Raw genomic sequence first — 20,780 nt, 5'->3', positions numbered from 1 at the left:
TGGGCAGCCTATCCCTTCTCCAGTGCATCTTCCTGACCCAGGAATTCAACCGGGATCCCCTGCAGTCAGGCAGATTCCTTACCAACTGAGCTATCAGGAAAGCCGTATGTAAGTTAAATCTCCAACAATACTGCATATTAAGAATAATTTCATTTTACCTTTTTAATTCATTTGATTATACTTGTTTCTGCTTCAGATCAGCTGTCTCCTCTCACTGTTTATCTTTCTAGAACTGCTGCAGGTGTAACCATGCAGACTTGTGCTAACATCCTGTCTGGGTTTGGCCTTGGCAGCAGCAGCAATACAAATTTGTCTCAGATTCCTGCTCCTGTCACCCATCCCTCAACTGAACATGAACTTTGAACTGCCCCCCAGGCTCCCAGCCCTCCCCCATGGATATTAGTTTTAAACAACTCACATTTAGTGTCTTGCAGTTCTGGGGCTCAGAAGGGAATGGCTATCCACTCCAGTATTCTTGCCTGGAGAATTTCATGGACAGAGGGGCTGACTGGGGTTGGCAGAGCTGTGATGCTTTTGCAGGCTCTCAGGAAGGATCTGTATTCCTGCCTTCTTCACCCACTAGATTCTCCTTGATTCCTGGGTTCATGCTTCATCTGTTTTCAAAGGTGGCAATCACTGCCTGGGTTTTTCCCACTTTGCACTGCTCTGAGCTCCACTCTTCTGTCTCCATCCGCCACATTTAGGGACCCTTGTGGATATACACGGACTTCCCAGGTGGCGCTACTGGTTAAAGAACCCACTTGCCAATGTAGGAGACATAAGAAACATGGGTTTGATCTGTGTGTTGGGAAGATCTCCTGGAAGAGGGCATGGGGACTCACTCCAGTATTTTTGTTTGTGAAATCCCATGGACAGAGGAGCCTTGTGGGATACAGGTCCATAATGTTGCAAAGAGACATGACTGAATCAACCTAGCATGCACTCACGAATGCACATGGATATATACACACCTGGGTTCAGCCAGGTAAGACCACGATATTCTGCCTCTCTTGAAATCGGCTGCTTCCTGAACCCCTGCTTTGCATGTAACGTAATATTCCCAGGTTCCATCAAGGATCTGGACCTCTTTGGGGAGGCAAGGAGTGTCTTTGCTGTACCAGGTGGTGACTAGATGCTTGTTAACATACAAACAGAGGCTGACAAGTTCATGGCTTTCCTCTTGCAGACATACTGTTAAGGGATTTTCAAAGAATGGTGCTTTCACCCAAAGCAGTGAGTCCAATAGGTGTAATTTCAATCTTTACAATAAGACAATGGGGAAACTGTCTCCGCCATCATCAAGTCTCTAAATCACACTTGATAGCTAGCCTTCTAGTCTACATGCATGACATGTTCTACATAAATAACAATAAAAAGGCTGTGTTTTAAGTTTAATGTAGTATGGAAAAATGTTTGTGTGTCCCTGTTAAAACTCCAAGTGTAGGCATGTTTGGAAGTTTAAAATTGTGGTCCAGATGTAGGGAGTAAAACTGCAGCTGTTTAAGACTGTGCTTTATTAATTCTGGTCATAATATGTTTAATTCTACTCATATTTTATGAGTGAAACTTGAATACAAGGACAATTTTGTGTCTGATTTAAAAATACAGAAATAATATCAGCTACATTATGGCCATAGTTTTTCCAGTAGTCATGTATGGATGTGAGAGTTGGACTATAAAGAAAGCTGAGTGTCAAATAATTGATGCTTTTGAACTCTGGTGTTGGAGAAGACTCTTGAGAGTCCCTTGGACTGCAGGGAGATGCAACCAGTCCATCCTAAAGGAAATCAGTCCTGAATGTTCATTGGAAGGACTGATGCTGAAGGTGAAACTCCAATACTTTGGCCACCTGATGCAAAGAACTGACTCATTTGAAAAGACCCTGATGCTGGGAAAGATTGAGGGCAGGAGAAGGGAACGACAGAGGATGAGATGGTTGGATGGCATCACTGACTCAATGGACATGAGTTTGAGTAAGCTCTCGGAGTTGATAATGAACAGGGAATCCTGGTGTGCTGCAGTCCATGGAATTGCAAAGAGTCGGACACAACTGAGCGACTGAACTGAACTGAACATTATAACAGGATACAGGTTAAAAAGCATTTTGTGTTGTATCTAAACTCTGCTGCTTGGACCTTAAATGCTGTACTTTTCAGTACTCAGAAGTCAGTCAATGAAGAATCCTCTTTAGTAACACAAGTCTTTGCAGAGTAGTGTATTATGTTCTCTGTGTCTCGGTAAGCTTCTGTGCCTACTCATACTGCATGGATTAAATTGAAAAATTCATGTTATAAAATGATGTCAGAAGGGCATACCTGCTGAAGGAAAATAGTCAATTGGGTGGGTATTTGGTCATGATGAGTCAGCTGTTGGTACAGAAATGTTGCAAAGTTACATATCACAGAATTTCAGGGACATAGCAGACACCTACATGTCTAGTGCTTGCCAGGTCAGTGGGAAGCAGCCACTCTGAATGGTGGGGGTAGGAAGGTTTTCCACTGATCTGGGCTGCCTACAGAATTCCTCAGAAATCTGTGAAGTCTGAGCTCTGCCCCATTTCTCCAGTCCTCCCCAGACAAATGAGGCTTTGTAGAGACATTGTAGAGTCCCAAGGACACAAGCCCCAGTGAACAAGCCTTTTTAAAGCGTCTGCTTGCATCGTTGTTGTTAGCCAGTTGCTAAGTCATGTCCTACTCTCTGAGACACCATGGACTGCAGCACTCCAGGCATCCCTGTCCTTCATTATCTCCCAGAGCTTGCTCAAACTCATGTTCATTGAGTCGGTAATGTCATCCAACCACCTCAACCTCTGCTGACCCCTTCTCCTTTTGCCTTCAATCTTTCCCAGCATCAGGGTCTTTTCTAATAAGTTGGCTCTTTCTATCAGGTGGCCAAAGTATTGGAGCTTCACCATCAGTCCTTCCAGCGAATATTCAGGGTTGATTTCCTTTTGGATTGACTGGTTTGATCTTGCTGTCCAAAGGAATCTTAAGAGTCTTCTCTAGCACCACAGTTCAAAAGCATCAATTCAAGGGGTTTATTATGTGCTTAAACATACCCTTGCATGTTTACTCTGTTTTGAACATCTGATAACAGAAATTAAATACATACATTAAATCACTGGGTGCAACTTGCACCCATTAGCAACCAAGCATTTCAACGGTAGTAAAATATTTGTGAGGCAAAAATGAGGCCATGACACATACCACCATGACACTGGTCACATGCTTGCTTGGTTTCCAGGGCTTTTGTGAGTGCCAGTGCTCTGCTGCCCACATGTCAGTGCCTCATGTGTGGTTTCAGAAGGTAATGCACCAATTCTGGGGTGACGGTTCCTTCCCTTTGCTGCACAGAATCAGTCCCACTCAAGCTGTATTGTTAAATGAATGTTTGATAAATCAGAACTTTTAATGTCCCATTTAAAGCAGAAAACACATCACGGTTTCTTAATCTTTTTAACCTCGACAGTCAAGTCATAAAGAAGAATGTTCTTTTAAATATAATCTATATTTTGTTTAATATTAGCTCAGCTCTATAATATTTCTTCCCATAGCTTATAGGAATATTGAAAATTACAAGCATTGAAGAGTTTTTTCTTTTTTAATAGGCAACAGGATTAGCTGACAAAATTTTGGTTATCCTGTTCTTCATTCCTAAAGACAAGTACTACTTATTGTCCTTATAATTAAATAAAAAACAAGACCTAAAAATGCCAACTTTAAACCTATGGACATTACAAATAAAAAATGTTGCTAACGTGCAAATAAAAAACTTACTGTCTAGTGGCTCAGATAGTAAAGAATCTGCTTGCAATGCAGGAGACATGGATTGGATCCCTGTGTCAGAAAGAGACCCAGAAGGAGGAAATGGTTATCCACTCCAGTATTCTTACCTGGAGAAATCCATGGACAGAAGAGTCTGGCATGCTGTAGTCCATGTGTTTACAAAGAGTCAGACAGAATTGAGAGACTTCTGCTTTCACTTTTTTTTTCAAGCCTATGGACATTACAGATAAAAAATATTCCTAATGTGCAAATAAAAAACTTACTGTTTCAGCTGACCATGAATAGAATTCTAAGACATGCAGTTAATTTAAGCACAATTAATTAATATATATATAATTACCATATGATTAAGGATAATATAAATGAGTATAATTCACAGTGTAAGTGTAGAGTAATATTTACATTCATATTTTTAAGACAATAGTCCTATGAAAACTTAAATCTGAGAAGAATTTATTTCAAAGACAGGTGAAATGAATTATTAAAGTTATCAAGTTGTCTACAGCTGTCACCAAACCCTCTAGTATCTCCTTGACAGTGTCCATTTTCCTCTCTCTGAGTTTAGTCCGGGTCCCCAGATCCGCATGTATGAGACTTTTCACCTTCTCTTGCTTTCAACGTGTCTCCTTGTCCACATAACAATTCAGAAATTTCCAGTGTACAGGAATGGCAGATCACATCATTTAAATAATTCCCTAATAAGGAACTACTGAAAAATCAACCATCAAAATATTGGATAAATTAATTTTTAAAACATTAAATGCATGAAAGTAATGAAAAAGCAGTAGAATTGATCAAGTGGAAAGTGAAAAGTTACGGGAATACTAGAATAAGTCCAAATACCACTTGTTGCTCCAAAAGCATTTCCAGATTAAAGTGAAAGTGTAACTCAGCTGTGTCCTTACACCTTTACTCTGATAGACTCAGAGGACAAATAGAATTGAAATTGTATCTGAGCGCTTGTGCAATTGAGGAGTCCAGCAGGGCTCCCTCTCCACAATAAGCTTGGACAGCTGAGGGCTAAACCTTCAATGTAAGTTGTTTTTCAGTCACTAACTCCTGTCTGACTCTTTGCAACCCCATGGATTGCAGCATGCAAGGCTTCCCTGTTCTTCCCTATCTCCTGGAGTTTGCTCAAACTCATGTCCATTGAGTAGATGATGCCATCCAACCTTCTCCTCCTCTGTTGCCCTCTTCTCCTCCTGCCCTCAATCTTTCTCAGCATCAGAGTCGTTTCCAGTGAGTCAGCTCTTTGCATCAGGTGGCCAAAGTATTGGAGCTTCAGCATCGGTATTTCCAGTGAATATCCAGGGTTGATTTCCTTTAGGTTTGACTGATTTGATCTCCTTGTAGTCTAAAGGACTCTGAAGCATCTTCTCCAGCACCATAGTTTAAAAGCATCAAATCTTCAGCACTCAGCCTTCTTTATGCTTGAACTCTCACATCCATACATGACTATTGGAAAAAACATAGTTTTGCCTATACTGACCATGTCAATGCAAGAGAGAATGATGAAAAGTCCACTCAATATTATAGCTCTGGGATGAATTTCTGATATTAAGTTAAAACTTGATATAGCAGGGCAAAGGCTCATAGGGTCTCCAGGAACTTTATAGAAATAAATGCAAATCTCTCTGCGAAAATGTATCATTTCATGTATCACAGTATTTCTGAAAATGATTTTTGAGACATGGCATCCAACACATAAAGAAATTCAGACTCACCATGAAACTGTGAAAAGAAAGAAAGAAATTGAAGTCGCTCAGTCGTGTCCAACTCTTTGTGGCCCCATGGACTGTAGCCTACCATGCTCCTCTGTCCATACAATTTTCCAGGCAAGAGTACTGGAGTGGGTTGCCATTTCGTTCTCCAAGGGATCTTCCTGACCCAGGGATCGAACCTGGGTCTCCCACATTGTGGACAGACACTTTACCATCTGAGCCACCATGATAAAGAACCAGCAGAAACAACACAGCAGAAAATCATGTGTTATGGCAGATAAGAAATGAAATAGCCAGGCTGTGTTTAAAAAACAGAAAGGATAAAATGAAAGGCATATCTAGGGATGCAGAATTGAAAAAGGAAATATAGATATTATAAATTAAAAAAAAATGGTGCTGTGTATAGTTTTGTACACGCTACACTCTAGTGGTAAGACAATAAACTGGAAGGCAGGTCAGAGAAAACAGCTGTCTGATGCAGCATACAGGCACAAGATGTGGTCCAGGAGGAGAGAGAGGGTGGGGAAGTAAAAGCACTCAGAGATAATGCCCTTTGCCTTCAGGATGTTCTCAGGGCCATGTGCTTAGTCTCTCAGTCATGTCAGACTCTTTTGAGACCCCATGGACTATGGTCTGCCAGGCTCCTATATCCACAGAGTACTCCAGGCAAGAATATTGGAGTGGGTTGCCATTCCCTTCTCCAGGGAATCTTCCCACCCCAGGGATCAAACCAGGTCTCTTGCATTGCAGGACCATGGCCACCAGCAATGCAGGCACCATTGTGTATACAGGAGGTTTTGTCAACTATGTGAACTGCTTATTTTAGCCAAATTTGAATATAAGCACACTTAAACCAAAAATCCAGAAATGAATTAGTGTACCTCAGTATTATTCTGTAGTATTCACAATTATTCTATAATTAATGCAGTTTCAGGGGTCAGATTGCCAAAGTTTGTATCCTGGCATAGCCAGCTGCTAACCATGTGATCTTTGCAGAAAAGGAAAAGTACACTTCCCTGAGTCTTGATTTACTCATAGAAAATGAGGGTAAAATATTCTTCACCCTTAAGGTGGTATTATGAAGATCCAAACAAATGAATGGCACCGGGTAATTGTTATTTTTAGTAGAATTATAAAAAAAAAAAATCACCTGTTTTTCTGTTTCTGAATTACTCCACACTGTATGACAGTCTTTAGGTCCATCCACAGGTCAACAAATTACCCAATATTGTTCCTTTTAATGGCTAAGTAGTATTCCATTTGCATATATGTATCACATCTTTCCATTCATCTGTCAATGGACATTTAGGTTGCTTTCTTGTCCTGGTTACTGTAAATAGTGCTGTAACAAGCATAGGATGCATGTGTCCTTTTGAATTATGGTTTTCTCAGGGTATATACCCAGGGATTAAAATGTGTGGAATATAGAAAAATGGTACAGATGAACCTATTTGCAAAACAGAAATAGAGTCACATATCTAGAGAATAAATGTATGGGCACCAAGGCGGGAAGAGGGTGTGGGATAAATTGTGAAGCAACTATATCACAATAACTTTAATAAAAAGTCACCTGTGAAATTTTAATAATACTTAATACATAAAATAAGTAGTACAACTACAAATTAATTGTCTACAGTTCAATTGCTTGGTGCTACTCAATGAGGAAAAAAATCCCCAAGAAAAGGATAACACTTTCTTCCTCACTTTCAAACACATTTGCTGTTCAGTATTCATTCCTGGTCATGATTATAACTTGTAGACTGGATATACTTTTCCTCATATGGGCAAAACTTAACACTGTCTGTATTGGGTTGCAAAATACTATTATTTTGAAGGTATAAATTTCTGTGTCACTAAAACCCTTTCTAAAGTTTATAAATTGCTAGTTTATATATGTATAATATAACCTAGTTCTTTATGAAATTGCTATACTTTTATAAATGTTTAGCTTACTTTCCTATAATTGAACTTCTGGTCATTTTGTCTATAAAAGTGGTTTTTGCAGTCACTCTCAAACCCTGGTCAATATTTATGTTTTCTCATAATTTGAGAGTGAATCTGTGACTTGAAAAATAAAGTCATATAATGCCATAATATATTAGTTCTGTAACCCAAATCACTCCTGTATTTTATAAATCAGATTAGTAATTTTAAAATTTCAGAGTTGACAATAATCTATAGCCTGCTTACTTCAAGGTATTTTGTAAAATGTAGAAAGCAACATAAATATTTCATAGCATAAAATGGTAGATTGCTTGAAAAAATGGCTGAAAAAATTTCTTTCCACATAATCATTCATACATGTGATAGGACTTTGCAGGTTTGCCTATCAAGAAATGGAATCTGTGTGCATCTGCCACTCTTTGAGTCTGGGCTGGTTTCTTGGCTTCTTTTAACAAATAGCATGTAGTAGAAGAGACATGTGTCTCAAGAGGACTTGCATGTTCTGGCTCATTCTCCCAAAATGCTGCCCAAGCACTGTGGAGACTAGCTCATGCTAACTTGTTTGATGCTGAGAGGCCCTCCTTGCCCCAGAAGACAGCCAGCCAACCCTTGGACACCTGAAGTTCTTCTGCAGGAGTCTCTTCTCTGCCAGATTGCCCTCTGACTGCAAATGCTTTAGAGAACGAACCTAACACCAACCGAACCTGGCCTATATCTGCAGAACTGCCCAGCACCCACTCAACCCACAGACTTGTGAACAGTACAAAACATTTTTGTTGTATTAATTTGCCAAGTTTTGGTATCATAATACAATCAGTCATCTATAAAAAAAAGTTACTGATTCAATATGAGTTTATAGTCATAAGTAGCATGTTTCTTACTAATGGGCTTCTTAGTACATATCTTTTTGTTTTTAATTGGAGGATAATTGCTTTATAACATTGTGTTAGTTTCTGCTGTACAATGAAATGAATCAGCTATATGTATATATATATGCTCTCCCTCTTGGATCTCCCTCCCACCCACAACCCCATCCCTCCCCCCCAAGTCATCACAGAACGCCAACCCACCCACAACCCCATCCCTCCCCCCCAAGTCATCACAGAACGCCAAACTGAGTTCCCTGTGCTATACAGCATCTTCCCATGAGCCATCTATTTTACACATGGTAGTGTATATATGTCAGTCCTAATCTCCCAATTATTCTCACCCTCTCCTTTCCCTCCCATGACCACAGATCTATTCTCTATATCTGCATATCTATTCCTGTCCTGCAAATAGATTCATCTGTACCGTTTTTCCAGATATATGTGTTTATGATAATTGTTTTTCTCTTTTTACTTTTTTTAAAATTTGTACTCTATTTTCCCCAATATTAGTCAGAGTTTTACTTAATCATTGTCTTATAAAATAGTTACTTTTATTCTTCAGTAGCTTTATCTTCCAAGTTCAATAGCTTTAGATGGATACTTTTCTAAATCTACCTACTGGCTCTTTTTTTGCCAAGACACATATTAGAAGAACTGATTCCTCTTTGATATATTATCAAACTGCTCTGATTTCTGAGTAACATACACAAAAACAATGTGGAGTATAGTAGTTTAGATGATGTGCCTGAATTTTGCACTCTTTCAAATATCAATTTTTCCCTTTATTCAGTTTATAATACAACTTGACCTACATTCTTTCAAATCAAAGCTCACTCAAATTAATTAATTTTAGGTATCCTAAAATTGAAGAAGCCTTTCAACTGAATTTTCCCTTGAAATTTAGTATTTTTAAATATTTAATGTTTATTTAATATTAATTCAATGACTAATTCATGGGCATTAAATATTCAATATAAAGAAATGTTAAGTAAAATAACAACACTGTTTTCTATTTTTATAAATATGTTCATTTTTTAATTATTAGAAAGCTGTATGTGCAGAACACAGAAATAGACCTCTGGGATTCTTCATTAATAGACCACTGAGTAGAAATTTTATTTACAGTTTAAGAAAAAAGTAGTCTAATGATTTTTTCTAACCAGTAAAATTTTCATGCTTTCAGTTTCAGAGCAAATTAATATCTTCCAAGAAATCCTTGCCAGTTCACACAAACAGAATCCGTGTTCTTATTTCTGTGCTCATGTCAAAGTTTTTCCCATTATGTATTTCACTTGTCTCCCCAACTAAATCTCATCTTCCTCAAGATGACACCACTTGCATAGTACAGACTTGACACAGTTGTGCATTCTAAGGGCTCCTAAAGTTCCATTGGTTGGATTCAGTCTGTGTTAAACAGAATTTTACAGTTCATTTTAATGTTCCTGTTCCTCATTTACTGAGGCAGTAAAAAAAAAAAAAAAAAGAAAAGAAAAAGCATGATCTTTTCCCCCAAACTCTAAAAATGTGCAAACATTGTATGTTACTATTGAAGGACAGAGTTGGAATCCTGATACTGTACTAGTCCTTGGCATGGATATACTATAAAATCACATCTTAGGTACTCTTCTTTGAATTCCTTTTATCTTTCCTGTAGGCACAGAATGGTGAGACCAACAAAGACAACATGATGATATTTTCAGACTAGCTACATTGAAGAAATACCTTGATGGATAATTTTTCACTAAATGGTTGAAACTTGATAAATAAACAAAGGGAAAGCCTAGAATTGGAGAGAAAACTTTGAATATTGCTGTATTAAAACTTTCATATTCTCAAACACATAGAGAGGACATCTTCTGTTATATATTCCACATTCATTTTTTTTAATTGATAGATGAAAGTGATTAAATATGTTTGTTTCTCTATAGACTGGAGTGAAGCAGAGAATCTGAACCAAGACACAGGTGTCTCTTTTCTTTAACACTACTGCATGCTCATGTTTTTCTGTACTAAAGATGAATAGATGTAGCACAGTCATTGAATGCACATCAGTAGTTTGTTTTCATTTTTGGTGTTTACTTCTGAAAATTCCCTTAAGATACTTTCAAGTTGTACCAGTGCTGTCCTTATTTTGTTTCAGACATTCCTTTTATATGTAAACTCACAAAGACCCTCAGCTAACCAAAGGCTCATTCCTCAAAATTTATTCTTTACTATGGCAGTGTGTGCCTGTACCCACTGAAGTTTTATCTGTGAATTCCTCAGCTTTCTGGTCTTGGAGCAAAAGGACAAAGTATTGTTGTGTCCTGAACCTTAATAGAAGCTAAGACAATTGAGAGACTGATGTAGAAAAAATGCTGTTCAGTCTGTAAGACATCAATTTTTTGCATTAATTTTATTGAATATTCTGTTATAGCCCATGAATTATTGGGGTGTATATGTTCCTTTAATGGGATTCCTTAACTTTTAGAGCTTGGTGCACCACTAAGAGAGAGATTTACTCTAATCTTCCCCTTTCCCTTAAATTATTTATCTCTACAATTTATCAACAGTTCCCAAAGAATGTTCTGTCAATGAGAATACAGTATATCAAAACCCACAAGGCTTTAGCCCAATAACATGGATTAAAAAGAAATGGCTGTTCTTTATTTATTCGTTGAGCATGTATTATATATGTGTACCAAAGATGAGTCTAAAATCTGTGATGGGCTTGAAGTATGGGAGATTTTGCATCTATGGGTACAAAAAGGGTAGGACATTAAATGTAGAACAACCATCTTGATCATCTGAGCAAGACTCATGTTGTAGAATTAGTCAGTCTTTTATGTATAAGCAGCATCCTGTAGTTTAAGTACAGTTTGTGTTATCATGTTTTGTAAAAGGGTAAATTTGCAGTGGTTTTATCAAACCTTTGATATGTATCCATTGGTGAAAGCATGGATGAAGAATGGACTCTCTTTATATAAATTATCAAAAGTGCCATTTGTAATACATGCTAAAGAAATGGCTGCATAAGATGCAGTTTCTTGTCATTGAGTTGAAGGTTGGCACTAAGGAATGACATGGACACAATCTGTCAAGAGGGTGCTGGACAGTATTCTCATTAAATCAAGTCATGATGATACTGATGGCTCCCTGCTGTGATGCATCACAGAGACAAATATCCATACACGGAGTCTGACAGGTGGTGAATGACAGGTTTATAATTGGATAGTAAGTTGGAAGCTAGCAGATAATGTTCATGGACTAGATTTACATTTCACCCACTTTGTGGGCCTCTTATAATCTTCCTTTCTATAAAAATTGTATCTGCCTTCCTATTTCTCATCCTTTCTCAACTGCTGTGGATTCATTGTAGTTTTTTTAGGTTAATGCACTGAAAAATATTGCTGATTATATTTTTTTCCATAACATTTTGCCATGACCCTTACAAAATGAGCCTTCTGAATTAATTGAAACAGAGTTAGATAAATTACAATGTACTAAAGATTACTCTAAAATTCTCTAAAAATCATCATCCATTTATTCTGAAACATGTTTATTAAGTGTTTGATCAATAAATATTCAATCAGAGCAATTCCTAATCAAGTACATAATATTTAACAATTATAGCCACTTCATCTAGAGTGGTAGAATAAATCAACCTCAGACAGGTTGTAGACCTTCAGTTTCCTTTAACCACAAATGTGCTTTAAATATAGACTGTTACAGCCTTGCACTTAAAAAAAATCAATAGAAATTTATCACAGCAATTTCTAGTAAAAAATATAATTGTCTTACATATTTCAGTTACACTCAGTAAAAATCATATTCAGTAAGAATCAGATAAGATTAACTTTTGCTCTAACCATCAAACATAATTTTTAAAACTCAAGAGAAAAAGAGAAAATCTATTCCATGTACCCATATTTAATTCTTTGCATTGTTCTTGCTCATTTCTCGGATTTCCAAATTTATTCCTTTATAATTTTCCCTCTGCTTCTCAGATTTCCTTTAGCCACTTTTTTAAGAGAGGTCTTATTCTGAATAATTCTTTTAGTTTTCCTTCAATTAACAATGTCTTAATTTTCCTTTCATTCCTGAAGAATATTTTCACTGATATAAAATATTGAGTTAACAGTTTGAGGGGTTTTTTTTTGTTTTTGTTTTAAATAGCATTTTTAAAATGGAGTGCCACTACCTTCTGGCTTCCATGATGTCTGAAATAAGTCCACTGTCACTCAAACTATTTTTCCCCTATAAGGTAATATGTTGTTTCTCTCTGGCTACTGTTACATTTTTTTCCTTAAAAATTAGTAATTCAAATTAAACCCATGGCTGATTCATGTCAATGTATGGCAAAAACTATTACAATATTGTAAAGTAATTAGCCCCCAACTAAAATAAATAAATTTATTAAAAAAAAAAAATTAGTAATTCAAGTGAGCAGTGGCAGAATAAGACCCAAGCCTCATTCCCTCACAAACACACTGACTTAACAACAGTACAAGCCTCAAAACCCTTTTGGGTCCCTTCTTAACATGTGACCAGATACGAAGTCGCAGTATGCAAAGTAAGTGCCAAATCAGAATAAATGCATTGAAATGGGTAATAAAAGTTACCGTCTTCACTTAGTATGACCCTTCCACAAAGTCAGCATAATTCAGTGCAGTGTGCGGAAGATACCCAATTTATGTCTTTTTCCTCAGGAAGTATTAAACTTTTGTTAAATTAACATTTGTTAAGTAGAGGCCAAGGGCGCTGGAAGGTGAGCAGTGGTTCAACAACCAACTACAGAAAAAAAAATTAAAGAGATTTAGTACTCACAGGTACGATTAGAGGTACACACCTTCTGGGGCCATGTACGAAGGTCAAGGCCAGGACAGGTGAAGACAGAGAGAGACAGGTCCTGGGGAACATACTTTATTAGGGTCTGTTTGTGCAGTGCTTTGGGGTTCCTGGACAATTCAAGCCAAGAAGAGTGGGGTTTGATATGCTCTGTTGGGTTCTTATCTAAGGGCACAAAGTGGAACTCCCCGGAAGGTGGCAGGACTGTTTATCGCGAGGACTATTAGGGGAATCACCTCAGGAACTTCCCCTGGTGGCTCAGACAGTAAAGAATCTGCCTATAATGCGGGAGACCTGGGTTTGATCCCTAGGAGGATCCCCTGAAGGAGGAAATGGCAACCCACTTCAGTATTCTTGTCTGAAAAATTCCATGGGCAGAGGAGTCTGGCAGGTTACAGTCCATGGAATTGCAAAGAGTTGGACCCAACTGAGCGATTAACACTTTTTCCCCTGGAATACAATTTTGAAGCTGGACAATGTCTTCCATAAATTTTATGTTCAGCTCTGAAGATGTCATGCAGATGAATGGATTTTACCTTTGGTAGAAACCATCTGGAGTTAGCACTGAATGTGGAAAGTATTTTTCTGTTAGAATACCATAGCAGTGGGATTCTTGGACAGTCACTGTCTCAGACGTAGCTTTGACTATACAGACCTTTGTCAGCAAAGTGATGTCTCTGCTTTTTAATATGCTGTCTAGGTTTGTCATAGCTTTTCTTCCAAGGAGCAAGCATCTTTTAATTTCATGGCTGTAGTCACCATCCACAGTGATTTTGGAGCCCAAGAAAATAAAATCTGTCACTGTTTCCACTTTTTCCCCATCTATTTGCCATGAGGTGATGGGACTGGATGCCATGATCTTCGTTTTTTGAGTGTTGAGTTTTAAACCAGTCTTTTCACTCTCCTCTTTCACCCTCATCAAGAGGCTTAGTCCCTCTTCACTTTTGGCTATTAGGGTCATGTCATCTGCATATCTGAGGGTTTTATTTCTCCTGCCAGTCTTGATCCCAGCTTGAATCATCCAGCCCAGCATTTTTCATGATGTACTCTGCAAATAACTTAATCTTGAGAGGGACTTCAGAATTCTCAGAATTCTTGAGAATTCACTCCCTGTTGTTGTCGTTTAGTCGCCAAGTCATGTCTGACTCTCTGCGACCCTATGGACTGCAGCAAGTCAGGCTCCCCTGCCCTTTACTGTCTCTCGGGGTTTGCTCAGATTCATGACTATTGAGTCAGTGATGCTATCCAACCATCTCAAATATTGCTGCTCCCTTCTCCTTTTGCCATCAATCTTTCCAGCATCAAGGTCTTTTCCAGTGAGTCAGCTCTTCGCATATAGCTTCAGTTTCAGCATCAATTCAGCCCATAGCTATTCCCAAATGATACATACTTGCCTTAGGTCATCTAAAACTAGCAGTATTTGTGTACTCTCTACATTTACAAGTAATTGTAATAATTCTATTTAAGTAGGACCCTGGCTATGATTAGCTAAATTATGTAACACCCTTATGCAGACCAAATATTGACCTATAATAGTTATCATATGGCTTCTCTATATTTTTAAAGGTTTACAACACAATAAACCATTGCCTGATGTCTATAAAATTTTTTCAATATATTACATAAATGGGATATAAAAATAAGAAAAGATGAGTATTTTATCTCAATGAGACACTCGCTTAAATTTGAAGTAGCAAGGCAAGAGATCCATTTTTGCTTTCATCAGTTAAAATGGCCTTGCCAATTTCTAGAATTGTTATTCATCTACTTGTGATAAAAAACTGATGGTCAGAGAACTTATAAGAGGAAAAAAGAATATTGAAAATTTGATGAGTTCAAGATGAGAAGTGTTCAGAATCATTAAACTCATTCACAGAGGATTTTATCTATATCTTTTCAATGTAGATAACAGGGCACTCCATCAAATAAAAGACTCCAAATTTAATTATCCTGTTATTAAGCTTTCTAGAAAATGAAAAAATTCTTGTGACAATTTAATTTCACAAAGTAATTGCTTACTAAGTCATCAAAATTTCAAGACTAATACATATTAGAGAGATGGATTTCACCAACAATTTCATGGAAACCACTTGTATTTATCTTACATGAAGCTTATTTTAGATAGATGGATTGATATATTATGACTGATGCTAAAATCAAGCTTGGGATTGCCTATCTTTTGAGTTCAAAGTAATCTTGCTGGATATATATATATATATATATATATATAAGAAACAGTACTTTAAAAAGAAATAAACAATATATTTTATTGCAGTTACTCTGATGTGGTAAATAAGAGTAGAAAAATACAATGAACTGTAGTAAAATTTATTAATTTTCTTCTTTGATGCTGATAATGAATTTTAAGTAACCACTTGTTTTCCATTTATGTTAGCACAACCATTCAGTATACAAATCACATAGACCTTTCATGCTCCTATCAATTTCTATCATTTGTCAACTGCTTCTCTTTACAAAGTAAGAGTTTTAGAAGTATATTCTGCATGTGTCCCAGAAATCACAATTCTACATTCAGTGGAGGCTGAACTCTATAGTGAATAAAGGCAAATCAAAGGAGCCTTCTTCTTTTTTTTTTTTTTTTTAATACACTGAACAGGCTGAGGATGGAATGGGAATACCAGTTGATTCAATATGTAGCAATGAATGACTTTCAAGTTTTAAAAAATTAAATGACTGTGTTATACATTCAGATGAGCACAATAATTTCATTCAAAGATTAACATAAATATAGCATCAAAATAAATGTGGCCAAGAAATATGTGCTGTCAAATAAATGCTCTTCAGGTGAACCCAGGTTAAATTCTCTCAGACTTCATGATGTAACTCACCTGACAGGACTGAAATTAGACAGATTAGAAAGAATCACTTTAAAATCCTGAGTAGCCTAATGAACATCCTCAACATTTTCTCAGTTTGATCTGATTTTTCTGTTTTTTCACTAACTATGATAACCTGAAGTATTTAACTTTTCAGAACTTCTATGCCCTCATCTGTGAAAAAGCAATTCTTTTTTTTTTTTTTAATAAATTTATTTATTTTAGTTGGGGGCTAATTACTTTACAATATTGTAGTAGTTTTTGCCATACATTGACATGAATCAGCCATGGGTTTACATGTGTTCCCCTTCCTGGACCCCCATCCCACCTCCCTCCCCATCCCATCCCTCTGGGTCATCTCATTGCCCCAGCCCTGAGCATTTGTCTCCTGCATCGAACATGGAATGGTGTTCTGTTTCACATATGATAATACACATGTTTCAATGCTATTCTCCCAGAACGTCCCACCCTCACCTTCTCCCTCAGAGTCCATAAGACTGTTCTATGCATCTATGTCTCTTATTTTGTCTCACATATAGGGTTATCGTTACCATCTTTCAAATTCCATATATATGCATTAGTATACTGTATTGGTGTTTTTCTTTCTGGCTTACTTCACTCTGTATAATGGGCTCCAGTTTTATCCATCTCAATAGAACCGATTCAAATGTATTCTTTTTAATGGCTGAGTAATATTCCATTGTGTATATGTACCACAGCTTCCTTATCCATTCGTCTGCTGATGGACATCTAGGTTGCTTCCATGTCCTGGCTATTGTAAACAGTGCTGCGATGAACATTGGGGTACATGCATCTCTTTCAATTCTGGTTTCCTCGGTGTGTATGCCCAGCAGTGGGATTGCTGGGTCATATGGCAGTTCTATTCCCAGTTTTTTAAGGAATCTCCACACTGTTTTCCATAGTGGCTGTACTAGTTTGCATTCCCACCAACAGTGTAAGAGGGTTCCCTTCTCTCCACACCCTCTCCAGCATTTATTGCTTGTAGACTTTTGGATAGCAGCCATCCTGACTGGTGTGAAATGGTACCTCATTGTGGTTTTGATTTACATTTCTCTAATAATGAGTGATGTTGAGCATCTTTTCATGTGTTTATTAGTCATCTGTATGTCTTCTTTGGAGAAATGTCTGTTTAGTTCTTTGGCCCATTTTTTGATTGGGTCGTTTATTTTTCTGGAATTCAGCTGCAGGAGTTGCTTGTACATTTTTGAGATTAATTGTCTGTTGCTTCGTTTGCTATTATTTTCTCCCCCTCCAAAGGCTGTCTTTTCACCTTGCTTATAGTTTCCTTTGTTGTGCAAACCTTTTAATTTTAATTAGGTCCCATTTGTTTATTTTTGCTTTTATTTCCAATATTCTGGGAGGTGAGTCATGGAGGATCCTGCTGTGATTTATGTCAGAGAGTGTTTTGCCTATGTTTTCCTCTATGAGTTTTATAGTTTCTGGTCTTACATTTAGATCTTTAATCCATTTTGAGTTTATTTTTGTGAATCGTGTTCGAAAGTGTTCTAGTTTCATTCCTTTACAAGTGGTTGACCAGTTTTCCCAGCACCACTTGTTAAAGAGATTGTCTTTTCTCCATTGTATATTCTTGCCTCCTTTGTTGAAGATAAGGTGTCCATAGGTGCGTGGGTTTATCTCTGGGCTTTCTATTTTGTTCCATTGATCTATATTTCTATCTTTGTGCCAGTACCATACTGTCTTGATGACTGTGGCTTTGTAGTAGAGCCTGAAGTCAGGCAGGTTGATTACTCCAGTTCCATTCTTCTTTCTCAAGATTGCTTTGGCTATTCGAGGTTCCTTATATTTCCATACAAATTGTGAAATGATTTGTTGTAGTTCTGTGAAAAATACCATTGGTAGCTTGATAGGGATTGCATTGAATCTATAGATTGCTTTGGGTAGTATACTCATTTTCACTATATTAATTCTTCCAATCCATGAACACGGTATATTTCTCCATTTGTTTGTGTCCTCTTTGATTTCTTTCATCAGTGTTTTATAGTTTTCTATATAGTTTTCTATGTTTCTTTAGGTAGATATATTCCTAAGTATTTTATTCTTTTTTTTTGCAATGGTGAATGGTATTGTTTCCTTAATTTCTCTTTCTGTTTTCTCATTATTGGAGTATAGGAATGCAAGGGATTTCTGTGTGTTAATTTTATATCCTGCAACTTTACTATATTCATTGATTAGCTCTAGTAATTTTCTGGTAGAATCTTTAGGGTTTTCTATGTAGAGGATCATGTCATCTGCAAACAGTGAGAGTTTTACTTCTTCTTTTCCTATCTGTATTCCTTTTATTTCTTTTTCAGCTCTGATTGCTGTGGCCAAAACTTCCAAAACTATGTTGAATAGTAGTGGTGAAAGTGGGCATCCTTGCCTTTTTCCTGACTTTAGGGGAAATGCTTCCAATTTTTCACCATTGAGGATAATGTTTGCTGTGGGTTTGTCATATATAGCTTTTATTATGTTGAGGTATATTCCTTCTATTCCTGCTTTCTGGAGGGTTTTTATCATAAATGGATGTTGAATTTTGTCAAAGGCTTTTTCTGCATCTATTGAGATAATCATATGGTTTTTATCTTTCAATTTGTTAATGTGGTGTATTACATTGATTGGTTTGTGGATGTTAACAAAGGAGCCTTCTTTATTCAGTGAACAAAAGGAAAGAAAAATGGTTTACATGTTCAAAGTAAATTAAATATTTTGCCTTTTTAATTAAAGTATTTTAAAATTATTAAAATGTTTGATGCCTGTAAGTCAGTGAATTGATTTTACGTAGATCACAGTATGCTGTCCATAAACTTGTTTAAATATGTCTTCATTTCATGTTGCACCATCAGCACACCCATGACATTCATGGACAGAGGTCTGGACTGCGTTCATTTAAGGTTTCCCAGTGTTGGGGCTTGGCTGTCTCTTTCCTGAGGGAGAAATGAGGTCCTAGACCCAGCCTCATGAACTTCCTCTCACTAATCCACTCTAGATATGTAGTGGTGTGCACCTACTGTGTGAGTCAGTATCCTCTATTTTGTATTGTGGTACCAAACAATCCCCACACCCTTATGGTTTATTTTATTTTATTTTTTAATTTATTTATTTTAGTTGGGGGCTAATTATTTTACAATATTTTAGTGGATTTTGCCATACATTGACATGAATCAGCCATGGGTTTACATGTGTTCCCCATCCTGAAGCCCCCTCCCACCTCTCTCCCCATCCCATCCCTCTGGGTCATCCCATTGCCCAAGCCCTGAGCATTTGTCTCATGCATTGAACCTGGAATGAAGTTCTGTTTCACATATGATAATATACATGTTTCAATGCTATTCTCTCAGAATGTCCCACCCTCACCTTCTCCCTCAGAGTCCATAAGACTGTTCTATGCATCTGTATCTCTTATTTGTCTCACATATAGGGTTATCATTACCATCTTTCAAATTTCATATATATGCATTAGTATACTGTATTGGTGTTTTTCTTTCTGGCTTACTTCACTCTGTATAATGGGCTCCAGTTTCATCCACCTCATTAGAACTGATTCAAATGTATTCTTTTTAATGGCTGAGTAATATTCCATTGTGTGTACGTACCACTGCTTCTTTATCCATCCGTCTGATGATGGACATCTAGGTTGCTTCCATGTCCTGGCTATTATAAACAGTGCTGCGATGAACATTGGGGTACACATGTCTCTTTCAATTCTGGTTTCCTCGGTGTGTATGTCCAACAGTGGGATTGCTGGGTCATATGGCAGTTCTATTCCCAGTTTTTTTAAGGAATCTCCACACTGTTTTCCATAGTGGCTGTACTAGTTTGCATTCCCACCAACAGTGTAAGAGGGTTCCCTTTTCTCCACACCCTCTCCAGCATTTATTTCTTGTAGACTTTTGGATAGCAGCCATTCTTACAGGCGTGAAATGGTACCTCATTGTGGTTTTGATTTGCATTTCTCTAATAATGAGTGATGTTGAGCATCTTTTCATGTGTTTGTTAGCCATCTGTATGTCTTCTTTGGAGAAATATCTGTTTAGTTCTTTGGCCCATGTTTTGATTGGGTCGTTTATTTTTCTGGAATTCAGCTGCAGGAGTTGCTTGTATATTTTTGAGATTAATTCTTTGTCCATTGCTTCCTTTGCTATTATTTTCTCCCCCTCCAAAGGCTGTCTTTTCACCTTGCTTATAGTTTCCTTTGTTGTGCAAAAGCTTTTAAATTTAATTAGGTCCCATTTGTTTATTTTTGCTTTTATTTCCAATATTCTGGGAGGTAGGTCATAGAGGATCCTGCTGTGATTTATGTCGGAGAGTGTTTTGCCTATGTTTTCCTCTACGAGTTTTATAGTTTCTGGTCTTACGTTTAGATCTTTAATCCATTTTGAGTTTATTTTTGTGAATGGTGTTCGAAAGTGTTCTAGTTTCATTCTTTTACAAGTGGTTGACCAGTTTTCCCAGCACCACTTGTTAAAGAGATTGTCTTTTCTCCATTGTATATTCTTGCCTCCTTTGTTGAAGATAAGGTGTCCATAGGTGCGTGGATATATCTCTGGGCTTTCTATTTTGTTCCATTGGTCTATATTTCTGTCCTTGTGCCAGTACCATACTGTCTTGATGACTGTGGCTTTGTAGTAGAGCCTGATGTCAGGCAGGTTGATTCCTCCAGTTCCATTCTTCTTTCTCAAGACTGCTTTGGCTATTCGAGAATTTTTATATTTCCATAGAAATTGTGAAATTATTTGTTATAGGTCTCTGAAAAATACCCTTGGTAGCTTGATAGGG

The 20,780-nt window shown here is 37.2% G+C and overlaps 1 protein-coding gene across 1 annotated transcript in view; it reads right to left on the bottom strand.

The window, feature by feature from the left end:
* The window catches only part of LOC145515988 (uncharacterized), a 148,810-nt gene that overhangs the window by 23,627 nt on the left and 104,403 nt on the right, over nt 1-20,780 (bottom strand). Inside the window, exon 7 of the mRNA XM_081517313.1 lies at nt 3,893-3,996. The gene's annotated coding sequence lies outside the window, so the exon portion shown is untranslated. The remainder of the gene's footprint in view (nt 1-3,892; nt 3,997-20,780) is intronic.

This window comes from Giraffa tippelskirchi, chromosome 1, assembly GCF_054371585.1.
Source record: "Giraffa tippelskirchi isolate mGirTip1 chromosome 1, T2T-mGirTip1v1.2.pri, whole genome shotgun sequence".
Lineage (NCBI taxonomy): Eukaryota > Metazoa > Chordata > Mammalia > Artiodactyla > Giraffidae > Giraffa > Giraffa tippelskirchi.
The sequence above is the reverse complement of the archived record's forward strand: the minus strand, read 5'-3'. Positions and strand labels throughout refer to the sequence as shown.